The 12640-nt window shown below is 49.7% G+C and overlaps 1 protein-coding gene across 4 annotated transcripts in view; it reads right to left on the bottom strand.

The window, feature by feature from the left end:
• Window positions 1–12640, bottom strand: part of LOC146042687 (CMP-N-acetylneuraminate-beta-galactosamide-alpha-2,3-sialyltransferase 4-like) — a 158431-nt gene that overhangs the window by 102344 nt on the left and 43447 nt on the right. Inside the window, exons 1-2 of one of the 4 annotated variants that reach the window (XM_083162825.1) lie at window positions 3071–3189; window positions 523–866 (exon numbers count right to left, since the gene is read on the bottom strand). The exons of 2 other annotated variants lie outside the window; for them this stretch is intronic. The gene's annotated coding sequence lies outside the window, so the exon portion shown is untranslated. Of the gene's footprint in view, window positions 1–522; window positions 867–3070; window positions 3190–12640 lie in introns of those variants that run through there. One more of the 4 variants, XM_083162824.1, reaches the window with a different exon arrangement.

Raw genomic sequence — 12640 nt, 5'->3', positions numbered from 1 at the left:
AGGGCTATTTGGGTTCATTGCCATATGCATACGCCCCGCGTTTCATGGGCGTTCCCATGCAAACGCTGGGCGTACGTATGGTAATGCAGTCGTGACGTATGTGTAGGGGGCGGACATATGACATACGCCGGATGTCAGCTGCCCGCCCAGATCCATGCTTTTGTACGGAAAAATGTCCGTGTGGTCTGAGGTTGCGGGAGCTGGTGGACCACTCGGTCCTGCATTCGATGGTCTGCGACCATCGAATGATGGGGGAGGTTCCCTGAGATGGAGGAGGCGTATTCCATGAAAAATACACGTGCGGTCCGTTCAGCCAGCTTCTTACCGCGTACGGACGGAGTTGGTGATCCGTATGGAAGGCGGGGTTTCGCACGCACGGTCCTGGCCGCATATTCGGATCCGGCCGCACCAACCAGAATAAGGGCCAAGGAGAGGACAAGTTAGAGGGGCAGCCAACACCAAGGTACTCCCATATAGGTTGTTTGGGATATCATACAGACAGATACTGGTTAGAATACTTGCATTGGTGCTTTATAAGTGCAGAAGACAGTAGAATGTTATCTGGGACTTCTCTGCAGCTTCTGCCTCTCCTGCAGCAAAGTCAGAAGTATCTCATTGTTCCTTGGCAATGGAAATAATGATCCTGGTGGCATCACACGGAAGGGAACACGTAATCTGCTCACCGCTGTCATGCTAATAAAAGTGTTATCTGTAGAGAAGGCTTCTCACAATCATGGTGGTTATTGGCCAGTATGGCCACTGCCCAAGTCTCCCAGTAAGTTTCCATTAGTCGTCTTTCAGAACGGCGCTGCCAGCAATGTGCTAATGCTTTCCAGGGCATTCAACCCTTTCTTCCAGAACCAACCCTATAGATAGGAGAAAGGAGCTATTTACTAGTGACCTGCATTCTGTCTCCCCATGTCAAATGGAGGTCTTCCTAACAGTGATGAATGCTATTAATAATAATAATAATAATAATAATAATAATCACATTAAGTAATAAAGTAAAATTACAGAGGAGTGGGTCTAAATAGAACATAATGGAGTGCTGAAAATAGTGCAGGTAGTCCCAATGCACAAAAGTGGAAGCAAGGAAGAGGCAAATAACTACCGCTCAGTGAGCCTTACATAAGTAGTTGGAAAATTGGCAGTTATTGCTTCGTGTGTGCCGCTACCCACTCTCTCCATGTAGCGGGTTCCAGGTGGAGGTCTGCAGTTCCCTATTCCTCTGGTCCAGTCTTTTTGGTAATTCTCTGGTTTTGAATATTCCTCAATTCTTCAGTTTCTCACTTCTTCTGATATCCAGTCCACTTCACCTGGCAGTTCTGTTTCCTTGTGGTCTCTGCATAAGTCCATGCCTCCTTGTGGAGGTTCCTGATGAACACCACTGGCGTGTTAAGACTCCTTGCCACTATTCTTGGTCATGTCAACCTCTATTGCTAGTTCCTGCTGTTCATGCTCAGGCACTTTATCAAGCCAGCTACTCTACAAGCGCCACGTACCAAGTCTGTGCAACAGCTCCGCCAAAACCACAGAAAACCCACTATGTGCACCCGGCACAGGGCTGGCTATGCCTGTCAGGATTACACCCTGGCTGTGTTCTAATCAAGTAACCAAATGTGGCAAAAGGACACCTTTTGAGGCAAAAGTATGTATGTGACATTTGCTACAGTATACATCAGTGGCAAAGGGAGAAATATAATGACGAACAATGTTTTCAGCATAAACGATGTCATGCAATTCTGTATATTGCGCAAGGTTTAACAGAAAATTAAACTTTGTATAGTGTACAAGCTTTAACAACCAGACAATGAAAATTAGTATCCTGTGCAAGGTTTAACAACCAGACAATAAAAATAATTCTCACATAAATGGAATGTAACAAAGTGTGTATAAAGCAGTAATAAAAAACACTTAACAAATCCTCGTCAGAAATAAAATGACAGCACTCACAAAGGGAGGCTGTAGGGGAGGCACGCACTATACAGCTGCCATAGGGTTACCTGTATAGAGACAGAGCCGCAGTGACGAACGCACTATACAGCTGCCATAGCATTACATGTACACAGACAGAGCCGCAGTGAGGCACGCACTATACCATACCTCCCAACATGACCCTCTCCAGGAGGGACACAATGCTCTGCCCCTGGACTTCCCTATTAATGTATGATTGCCATCACCTGTGTTGAACAGGTTCATTGATAAGAAAGGTGTGTCACCACAGGTGATGGTAATCCTACATTAAGAGGGAAGTCCAGGAGCAGAGCATTTTGTCCCTCATGGAGAGGGTCATGTTGGGAGGTATGCTATACAGCTGCCATAGGGTTACCTGTATAGAGACAGAGCTGCAGTGAGCAACACACTATATAGCTGCCATAGCATTACATGTACACAGACAGAGCCGCAGTGAGGCACGCACTATACAGCTGCCATAGGGTTACCTGTATAGAGACAGAGCCGCAGTGAGGCACGCACTATACAGCTGCCATAGGGTTACCTGTATAGAGACAGAGCCGCAGTGAGGAACACACTATATAGCTGCCATAGCATTACATGTACACAGACAGAGCCGCAGTGAGGCACGCACTATACAGCTGCCATAGGGTTACCTGTATAGAGACAGAGCCGCAGTGAGGCACGCACTATACAGCTGCCATAGGGTTACCTGTATAGAGACAGAGCCGCAGTGAGGCACGCACTATACAGCTGCCATAGGCAGTGGCGCCGGAACAGGGGGGGCGAGGGGGCAGCTTGCCCCCCCCCAAAATTACTGAGGCGCTAAAGCAGCTGTGCGGGCGGGCGGCTGATTAATCAGTAATATAGGCGGGCGGGCGGTGGGCTGATTAAGCTTGATCCAGCCTCCCGCATGTCCGCCTATATTACTGATTAATCCAGGGCTCGACAAAACCCGGGGGCCAGGTCGCCATGGGTCAGAACGGAGCAGCCTCTCAGCGCAGCGTGTAAGCGCTTCCAGCTACGCCCCGCCCCCACGCCATGCTGACAGGCTCACCTTCTCTGGTGTGAGCGGCTGTCAGCTGTAAACACTGACACGCTGCAGCTCTCCATGTACCTGCTCTCCCCGCCTCCTCTCCCACTCAGGGCAGCGGCGTGTCAGCGCTGTGATCAGCTCAGCGGGGACGGAATGGCAAGTGCTTTAACTGGCCGCAGTGAGATCCGGCCAAACAGCTTGCAGGGACAGCACAGCTGAGCCTGGCTGACGCTGTAGGGACTCGGGAGGTATATTCTGTATTTTTAATGTGCCGCCAATTGGAGCGCGGGTGCCTGACGCCGGGGTCAGTGATTGGCTGCCTGGCTCACGAGCTGGCGCCAGATTTCAAATGCCTGCTGGGGTCACCCAGTGTGGTGGGAGAAGAGCGACCTCAACTTCTCCCCCCAATAAGTAAGGAGGCAGCAAAAGAAGAGGCCAGGCAGCGGTGGTGAGTATTACTGCTGCTGGGGGGTATTATACTGTATGTGTCTTACTGCTGGCATCAGGGCACTACTGGGGGCATCTTGTGAAGGGCACTACTGGGGGCATCAGGGCACTACTGGGGGCATCAGGGCACTACTGGGGGCATCAGGGCACTACTGGGGGCATCTTGTCGCGCTGCAGATCTTCTCTGATACAGCGGCAGCCGGGAGAGTTGTGCACCAGTCTGGTGGCTGCCACTGGGCTGGCTGTTAAATTGAACCGTATAACCCACCGCGGGGCCATCTGCTTATGTGTCTGCTAAATGGGGCACCCGAGGCTGCCGTAAGTGCTCCTGAAAGGATAACCAGCCACGGAACCCGCTGCTTACGCAGAGGCTGCTGCCAGCTCTCCCTGCCAATCTCTACCTCCTGGTGTCCTGGCCACATGTATATGCCGCTGCCCTGTGTATAATGCCCACGTGTATATGCCGCTGCCTTGTGTATAATGCCCACGTGTATATGCCGCTGCCCTGTGTATAATGCCCACGTGTATATGCCGCTGCCCTGTGTATAATGCCCACGTGTATATGCCGCTGCCTTGTGTATAATGCCCACGCATATATGCCGCTGCCCTGTGTATAATGCCCACGCATATATGCCGCTGCCCTGTGTATAATGCCCACGTGTATATGCCGCTGCCTTGTGTATAATGCCCATGCGTAAATGCCGCTGCCTTGTGTATAATGCCCAAGCATATATGCCGCTGCCCTGTGTATAATGCCCATGCATATATGCCGCTGCCCTGTGTATAATGCCCACGTGTATATGCCGCTGCCAGTGTGTATAGTGCCCGGGGGTAACATATAGCAATTTAGGGGGCGCCAAAATGAGATTATATCTTGCCCCCCCCCCAACCTAAAAACGTTCCAGCGCCCCTGGCCATAGGGTTACCTGTTTAGAGACAGAGCCGCAGTGAGGCACGCACATTACAGCCGCCATAGGGTTACCTGTATACAGGCAGAGCCGCAGTGAGGCACGCACTATACAGCTGCCATAGCGTTACCTGTATACAGGCAGAGCCGCAGTGAGGCACGCACTATACAGCTGCCATAGGGTTATCTGCATACAGACAGAACCACAGTGAGGAACACACTATACAGCTGCCATAGGGTTACCTGTATACAGACAGAGCCGCAGTGAGGCACGCACTATACAGCTGCCATAAGGTTACTTGTATACAGACAGAGCCGCAGTGAGGCACGCACTATACAGCTGCCATAGGGTTACCTGTTTACAGACAGAGCCGCAGTGAGGCACGCACTATACAGCTGCCATAGGGTTACCTGTATACAGACAGAGCCGCAGTGAGGCACGCACTATACAGCTGCCATAGGGTTACCTGTATAGAGACAGAGCCGCAGTGAGGCATGCACTATACAGCTGCCATAGGGTTACCTGTATACAGACAGAGCCGCAGTGAGGCATGCACTATACAGCTGCTATAGGGTTACCTGTATACAGACAGAGCCGCAGTGAGGCACGCACTATACAGCTGCCATAGGGTTACCTGTATACAGGCAGAGCCGCAGTGAGGCACGCACTATACAGCTGCCATAAGGTTACCTGTATAGACACAGAGCTGCAGTGAGGCACGCACTATACAGCTGCCATAGGGTTACCTGTATACAGACAGAGCCGCAGTGAGGCATGCACTATACAGCTGCTATAGGGTTACCTGTATACAGTTAGAGCCACAGTGAGGCACGCTCTATACAGCTGCCATAGGGTTACCTGTATACAGGCAGAGCCGCAGTGAGGCACGCACTATACAGCTGCCATAGGGTTACCTGTATACAGACAAAGCCGCAGTGAGGCACGCACTATACAGCTGCCATAAGGTTACTTGTATACAGACAGAGCCGCAGTGAGGCACGCACTATACAGCTGCCATAAGGTTACCTGTATAGACACAGAGCCGCAGTGAGGCACGCACTATACAGCTACCATAGGGTTGCCTGTATACAGTTAGACCCACAGTGAGGCACGCACTATACAGCTGCCATAGGGTTACCTGTATACAGGCAGAGCCGCAGTGAGGCATGCACTATACAGCTGAAATAGGGTTACCTGTATACAGACAGAGCCGCAGTGAGGCACGCACTATACAGCTGCCATAGGGTTACCTGTATAGACACAGAGCCGCAGTGAGGCACGCACTATACAGCTGCCATAGGGTTACCTGTATACAGGCAGAGCCGCAGTGAGGCACGCACTATACAGCTGCCATAGCGTTACCTGTATACAGGCAGAGCCGCAGTGAGGCACGCACTATACAGCTGCCATAGGGTTACCTGTATACAGACAGAGCCGCAGTGAGGCACGCACTATACAGCTGCCATAGGGTTACCTGTAAAGAGACAGAGCCGCAGTGAGGCACGTACTATACAGCTGCCATAGGGTTACCTGTATACAGGCAGAGCCGCAGTGAGGCATGCACTATACAGCTGCCATAGGGTTACCTGTATACAGACAGAGCCGCAGTGAGGCACGCACTATACAGCTGCCATAGGGTTACCTGTATACAGGCAGAGCCGCAGTGAGGCACGCACTATACAGCTGCCATAGGGTTAATTGTATAGAGACAGAGCCGCAGTGAGGCACGCACTATACAGCTGCCATAGGGTTACCTGTATACAGGCAGAGCCGCAGTGAGGCATGCACTATACAGCTGCCATAAGGTTACCTGTATAGACACAGAGCCGCAGTGAGGCACGCACTATACAGCTGCCATAGGGTTACCTGTATACAGGCAGAGCCGCAGTGAGGCACGCACTATACAGCTGCCATAGGGTTATCTGCATACAGACAGAACCACAGTGAGGAACACACTATACAGCTGCAATAGGGTTACCTGTATACAGACAGAGCCGCAGTGAGGCACGCACTATACAGCTGCCATAAGGTTACTTGTACACAGACAGAGCCGCAGTGAGGCACGCACTATACAGCTGCCATAGGGTTACCTGTATACAGGCAGAGCCGCAGTGAGGCACGCACTATACAGCTGCCATAGGGTTGCCTGTATAGTTAGACCCACAGTGAGGCACGCACTAAACAGCTGCCATAGGGTTACCTGTATACAGACAGAGCCGCAGTGAGGCACGCACTATACAGCTGCCATAGGGTTACCTGTATAGAGACAGAGCCGCAGTGAGGCACGCACTATACAGCTGCCATAGGGTTACCTGTATACAGGCAGAGCCGCAGTGAGGCATGCACTATACAGCTGCCATAAGGTTACCTGTATAGACACAGAGCCGCAGTAAGGCACGCACTATACAGCTGCCATAGGGTTACCTGTATACAGGCAGAGCCGCAGTGAGGCACGCACTATACAGCTGCCATAGGGTTGCCTGTATACAGTTAGAGCCACAGTGAGGCACGCACTATACAGCTGCCATAGGGTTACCTGTATACAGGCAGAGCCGCAGTGAGGCACGCACTATACAGCTGCCATAGGGTTACCTGTATACAGACAGAGCCGCAGTGAGGCACGCACTATACAGCTGCCATAGGGTTACCTGTATACAGGCAGAGCCGCAGTGAGGCACGCACTATACAGCTGCCATAAGGTTACCTGTATAGACACAGAGCCGCAGTGAGGCACGCACTATACAGCTGCCATAGGGTTACCTGTATACAGGCAGAGCCGCAGTGAGGCACGCACTATACAGCTGCCATAGCGTTGCCTGTATACAGTTAGAGCCACAGTGAGGCACGCACTATACAGCTGCCATAGGGTTACCTGTATACAGGCAGAGCCGCAGTGAGGCACGCACTATACAGCTGCCATAGGGTTACCTGTATACAGACAGAGCCGCAGTGAGGCAAGCACTATACAGCTGCCATAGGGTTACCTGTATACAGGCAGAGCCGCAGTGAGGCACGCACTATACAGCTGCCATAGGGTTACCTGTATACAGGCAGAGCCGCAGTGAGGCACGCACTATACAGCTGCCATAGGGTTACCTGTATACAGACAGAGCCGCAGTGAGGCACGCACTATACAGCTGCCATAGGGTTACCTGTATACAGGCAGAGCCGCAGTGAGGCACGCACTATACAGCTGCCATAGGGTTACCTGTATACAGGCAGAGCCGCAGTGAGGCACGCACTATACAGCTGCCATAGGGTTACCTGTATACAGTTAGAGCCACAGTGAGGCACGCACTATACAGCTGCCATAGGGTTACCTGTATACAGGCAGAGCCGCAGTGAGGCACGCACTATACAGCTGCCATAGGGTTACCTGTATACAGGCAGAGCCGCAGTGAGGCACGATGTATTTATATTTGTGTGCCTATTTGCAGCAATTATTTTAGTAAATATTGCACAATACGGCCATGGGCTCCTGCATGTTAGAAATGCAGATTGTACAATATGTTTGTGTAATCAGGAATATTTTGACAGCAAAACAATGCGCACATACTGTATAGTAATTGACACCCAAACATACGGGCCTATGAGCACAATAGGTCATTCAGGGTGTACTTCTGTACAGTATGTACCTTATGTATGATACTTCTGTCTGTGAGAATGCAGCATGCAATCTTCTACACAATGGGCCTTATTCAGCATGGATTGCTAAGCAGTGTACATAAGATGCTTAGCGAGCCCATAAATGCTTCCTGCCCAAACTATCCTTAGGTGCCATCCTAGTCACTGCCGGCCATTAGTGGTCAACCAATTGACTGTCGTCCTAGACATTGTAGACCCAGGGATCGCATACCACTGCTTACATGGAAGCAGCAGTGACAGCGTTACTATGGTAATCAGCAGGGGGCGTTACATAGTAGGTACCATGGGGTTGCCCAAGATGGCCGCCCTGCAACAGCGGTGACGCTAATGGTATCATATTCGACTTCGATCAGAAAATAACCTACTAGACGGAGATGGAAGAAACATACTCTTAAATTCATTTATGAATTGCGATACAGAATTTATAATCTATCTGCTGACTTGTCCATGTAATTTAAAATATGTCGGCGGACAACTAGGCGAATTAAAACTCGCTTCTTAGAGCATCGTCGTAACATTATAAAAAAATTGATTAATCACAGTGTCCCCCGCTATATTCTTGAAGTGCATGCTGGCAAACCTGAGGGTCTGACACTTCTGGGCCTTCAGCATATCCCCATAACTTCCAGGGGAGGGGACTGCTTTGCCAGACTATGCAGGCAGGAGGTGTATTGGATGTACAAACTCAGGACCATCTACCCAGAGGGGCTAAAGACCGCATTTATCAACTAATATTTGCGGCTAAATCCCCGAAAACGGGTGTTAACCTCAAACATTGAGTATCCCCCTAATGTATCACAGGGGAGCACAGCAGGAATCTCCGATCCCTGCTGCGATCCCCCCCTGCAGCGCCGCCAGCCACATCCCCCAAAGGTTTCTATGGGGGATGCGAAGCTGCCCGATGTATCAACATCGGGCAGCCCGGCATCGCACCCCTGAGCTATCGCCATTCTGATATGGCGATAGCCCATTGTAGCCTATGGCTACACATCGGACTGCCCGAGCGGCAGTGCGGTCAGCGGGCTCGCGGGGGGGTCAGCGCGTAACCGCGCATGCGCAGACCCCCCGGCTTCCAGCTCCAGGCATAGCAGGGACAGGCTCCTTTTGGAGCCCTGTCCCTGCCCACAGCAGGTCATACATTCGGGCGAAATGATCGCATTTTACAATGCAATCCTGGGCGGTAATATTCCGCCCAGATCGCATTGTAAATGCGATCAATGATAAATGGGGGCCTAAATGAGGCAGTTGAGCTAAACGCCATCATAGATTGAGTCTGTACATCCAGTGCGCCTATGGAATTTACCTATCCCTTTTCTTGTGATGGTTTATGAAAATACTGTTAATTTTAATATATTGTATATTTTATATTTTGTGTAAACAATCTATACTATACTTTATAATCCATGCTTTCTACTTGTAATTACAACCATTGTATATATACTGTACACCTTTAAGAACCTATCTCTCCCGAAATTTCTATTTCTGCATATAATAACATTGTCATTCTCCATTATACTACATAGTATACAGAGTTATCCAAATGTGTCTGTTCGCAGGGAATATTTTCCAGAAACAAAAATGGCCGCATGGGTTCCCCTGGTTACCATCAGCTATATTAACCATCTAGCACACTTATTCTATGTGTCCATGTATAGACCATACTATCAATATTGTGCCCCTTGTATATCTATATGGTGGCTAAACATACTTCATGGCCACCCGATTAGCACAATGAGAGAATATATGCGGCAGCACGGGTGGAACGCAAACCCGGAAATATGGTGCGTTCCACTGCCCTGGAAAAGGCCTGTAATAATTCCGGGCGTGACAGAGGATGGGGATTACACCGGAAACGGTACCCACTGCGCGCACATACAGTAGATCTTGGACGCACCCAGAAACGGCGTGCGGTCCAAGGATGAATGCACTTACACAAACCCGGAAACTTTTTATATTTTTCTATACTTTATAATGCTCGTTTTTTATGTTTATTAATGTATATAAATGTGTCTTATCTCTGCTCATGCGATCCCTCTATTAGTTGTATATTTTAAAGCATTCATTTAATAATCATGTGTAAGACAGGTGCCAATTAGGTAGCTCATTATCATAACAACATAGGTATTTAAACCCTGCAACCACAATGCTCCCATACACCTTGAAAAAGCCTCTTTTATGGGTGAAATGCGTTGGTGAGGAGAGGGAACCCACAGTCCCACACTCTTTGCTGCAAGCACTTGGAGAATCACCTTGAGACCGAACCAGCCTTTATTTTAAACTGTTATGTTGTCCTCCCCAAAAATTTGGAGGAGTGGTCCATAGTCCAACTGAGCGGACTTCCTATGCACTGGAGTGCTACCCCATCAATAGAATGCCATCCATACCAGTAAAGGGACTGACCAACACCAAGTCAAGCGTGGGCATACTGGTCCCCCCACACTATTGGATCATAAAAAGGACATTACATAAGGCACCCCAGGAACGGATCTCATCCTTTCACCACAAAGAAATACGGAACCGTATGGACTGACCATATACATTCATTCCCTCTCAGATGCTTTACATGCCAAGGCACCGCATTGCCACCTATTGTTGTCTATTGTATGATATTATTTATTTTATTGATTACTTTTATTGTGTAGAAATAAATTGTTTTTACTAGATTAATATTGGCACCCATCTATCATTTAAATTGTAATTTGCACAAACTAGCACAGTGTACACCCTTTGTTCGTCTTGTTCATCTATACAGGTATGACAACCCATCTCTAGTACACTGCAGCTTTGATAAAACAACCCATTTTATGCACCCCCCTGTGATAACTTGTTATCTCCATCCTTCTATGCCAGCGGTTCTCAAACTGTGGGTCCTGACCCCAAAGTGGGTCGCGACTCCATGTTGCTGACCATCAGGCTGATGACTTTTGTAATCTCAGTCAGTGAATCAAGGAGTCTGATAAGTCTGTTGAATTGTCTGTTATTTTTGACTCCTCCCATCATGTTGTGCCTCCACAATTCTGCCATGTATGTGCTGTCTGCTGACTACACATGTGATGTGATGACCTTCTGCAATAACTTGCTGGGGTCCTGCAATTATTTTTATTGTCTGATGGGGTCCCAGATCAAAATAGTTTGAGGACCCCTGTTCTACGCTAATGGGATTCGGATGATAGGTTGACAACATGTAGGTTGAAGAAGGTCAATAGGTCAACATTGACAGAAGGTCAGCAGAAGATAATAGATAGAATCTGATTGGTTTCTATGGGCAACATCCCACCTGCAATAAAACTCTAACTTAAGGCCCCCATACATTAGGCCGACTTGTCCTTAGGACAAGTCGGACCCAATTCTCCTGTGAGCCGCCCGGCAGCTCCCCGGGAGGCTCACATACAATTTGGCACTTGATGAGCCAGTTTTTACATGTGATAAATCGCTTGCGATTTATCACATGTAAAACAAATGGGGAGCTGCAGGGCGGTGAGGAGCAGTGGGGGCGGGCGGCGGCAGTAGTGGGGACGGGCGGCGGCAGTAGTGGGGGTGGGCGGCGGCGAGTGACGCTGACCAGGCCGGGCAGCTGTGATCACAAATAGCAGCGCTGCCGCTGTGGGACGGGACGGGACGCACAGTGGCGGCTATTCGATTTTCAAAATACCTGTCAAATGACCGGCCGTTCTGTGATTGGCTGAGAGAGCTCTCAGCCAATCACAGAACGGCCGGTCATTTGACAGGGGTTTTAAAAATCTAATAGCCGCCACTGTGCGTCCCGTCCCGTCCCGCAGCGGCAGCGCTGCTATTTGTGATCACAGCTGCCCAGCCAGGTCAGTGTGTCTGCCCGCCGTGCTCCCCCGGTGTCTGCATGCATATGCCTGACAGGTGGGCAGGCATATGCATAGCATACAGGGAGGTCGGATGATCTTATGTGCTGACCGTCCGACCTCCCTGATCCGGTCCGATGCGCACGGGACCGCGCATCGGATCGGATCATACATCACACACCTGCGATTTTGGGGCGATTTCATCCGGTTATCGGCCCAAAGTGCCGAAATCGGATGAAATCGTCCCAAAATCGTATAGTGTATGGGGGCCTTTACTTTACACCTATCTATCCTTACTCTTTGCAGACCCGAACTGCACATGCGCAGTTACAGATCTGACGCTGCAGTTCCGTCGGGGTCCTGAGTAAGACATCAGGGCTAAACATTGGGTGATCATGGGGCTCTAATTGCACGCTAAAGGCTTGTTACCCAGAGTGATTGGGGTTTTCTTGAGCGCTAGGGGCACGTGTGCTGTGTGGTACAGAATGCTGCCCTCTGGTATAGGGATGCCGCCCAGTTGTTACCCAGAGTGCTTTGGCATCACTTAAAATGTAAGAACAAACAGAACAGAACATAAAGCACAAGTAGATATAAGCACACAGGCATGCTTCATTCGTTAACTAAGGTGTTCTCAAGTGGCATTATCTAACAAAGTGCAAAGCAACTAGAGGAATGTTTTATCTGTGCACCACGCGTGCCTGCGTACTCTGCCACTAACAGCACAGAACTAAACGATTCCTAAACGCTTTCCAAGGGTTTTATCTAGATTTTACATGTACATAACGAGTCACACTGCAGTGCTTTGCCTTTACGAACTGAACTCCCAAAATAGATTG

This window comes from Crinia signifera, chromosome 19, assembly GCF_055691185.1.
Source record: "Crinia signifera chromosome 19, ASM5569118v1, whole genome shotgun sequence".
Lineage (NCBI taxonomy): Eukaryota > Metazoa > Chordata > Amphibia > Anura > Myobatrachidae > Crinia > Crinia signifera.
This window is presented reverse-complemented; position numbering and strand designations above follow the sequence as displayed.